Source organism: Triticum urartu, chromosome 6A, assembly GCF_056163025.1.
Source record: "Triticum urartu cultivar PI428250 chromosome 6A, HENAU_Tu73, whole genome shotgun sequence".
Lineage (NCBI taxonomy): Eukaryota > Viridiplantae > Streptophyta > Magnoliopsida > Poales > Poaceae > Triticum > Triticum urartu.
Genome location: NC_141878.1, coordinates 36,141,608 through 36,143,574, shown reverse-complemented (window position 1 = coordinate 36,143,574; position 1,967 = coordinate 36,141,608).

Genomic DNA, 1,967 nt, shown 5'->3' with positions numbered 1-1,967 from the left:
TCTACTTTGGATTGTTTTAGCATTGCACATATATCTAGACATGACAACTGGAGAGGAAATGAGTTGGCACAGCAAGCATCCGGATACCATGTTGATCATGGCATGTTTCATATTTCTCAAAGTCCGATGTCTTGTCTTACTAGTATAGAAGAGGCCGAACCAGAACCCGCTGATTCGGTCATTAACAAAAAATCTAGTGCAGGTGACAATCCCGACTGGAGGAAGCCCATTGTTGATTACTCGTGCAATCCGAGTGAAAGGGTGGACATGGCTATTCGGCGTATGGCTTTCAAGTATACAATGAGAGATGATGGTCTTTATCTCCGAACAGTCGATGATGTTCTTCTAAAGTGTTTGGACGAGGACCAGGCAAGAATTTCTATGGGAGAAGTACATGAAGGTATTTGTGGCACTCACTAGTCGGCTCCCAAGATGAAATGGTTATTGCGACGTGCTGGGTTTTATTGGCCGACTATGATTAATGATTGCTTCAGATATTATAAGGGGTGTGAAGCTTGTCAAAAGTTTGGTGATATTCAATTGGCTCCTGCTGCTATGTTACATCCTATTATCAAACCGTGGCCTTTCAGAGGTTGGGGTTTAGATTTCATTGGACAAATCCATCCGTCTTCCTCAAAAGGCATTGGTTCGTATTGGTGGCAACTGATTATTTCACTAAATGGTCTGAAGCAGTACCTCTCAAGAACATGACGCATACAAAGGTAATTCAATTCATACCTGAGCACATTGTTCATAGATTCGGTATTCCTCAAACGTTAACTACAGATCAAGGTTCATCTTTCATGTCACACCAAGTCAGAGAGTTTGCCGAATCTTATAATATAAAGTTGCTCAATTCCTCTCCATATTATGCCCAAGCTAATGGACAAGCTGAGTCTAGCAATAAAATTTTAATCAAGCTCATCAAGAAGAAGATTGAGGATAATCCAAGGAGATGGCATGACTTGTTGTCTGAGGCATTATGGGCACATAGAATCTCAAGGCATGGTGCTACGAAAGTGACTCCATATGAGCTAGTATATGGTCAGGAGGCTGTTTTACCGGTGGAAGTAAATTTGAATGCTTTGAGAATAGCCAAACAAAATGATTTATCGGCAATAGACTTCTATAACTTGATGATGGACAACATTTATGAGGTTGCTGATAAACGTTTGACTGCTTTGAATGCCATAGAGAGAGATAAGTTGAGGGTGGCAAGGGCTTACAATAAGAAAGTCAAGTTGAAGAATTTTCAAGTTGGTAATCTCGTTTGGAAAGTGATTCTGCCGATTGGTTCGAAAGATAGAAAATTCAGGAAGTGGTCTCCAAGTTGGGAAGGTCCTTTTATAATTACAAGAGTTGTTCCCGGAAACTCATATTTGGTGGAATCAATAGAAGGGGCATTGTTACCTCGAGCTCTCAATGGCAAATATTTGAAGAAATGCCACCCGAGTGTCTGGCAGGAAGCCTAAGTAGGCAATGGACGATATACTATTATCGCCCTTAGCACAAACATGGCCGATACATAATTATCGCCCTGAGAAAAATAAATGGCCGATGGAGTGTTGACATCGTCCTTAGAACGAACACTACGCATACTATTTTTCGGCATGCAAGCTTTGCCGAAAAATAGGGGGGCATGTGTTGACACCTGATTTTGGCAAGATACAGAGTGAAAGAGTTTTTTAGCATGAAAATTTTTGCGTCGTCGAATGGAATAACTTTGATGTTTAAGTCATTGACATCTGACTTTATCTTACGGACCGAAACTATACTCCGAGTGGCATAATTCAATGTTCCGAGTGGTTTTTGGCCTCGGATGAAGGAGCACTCTTAAGGAATTGTCTTCGTCTCGTCGAGGCAATCGATTTTGATATATAAATCATCTCAATCCGGGTTCATATGTAAAAGTTAAAGGCAATACACTGCAGACCGAACCTCAACGGAAATATGGCGCGAGGTGCCAG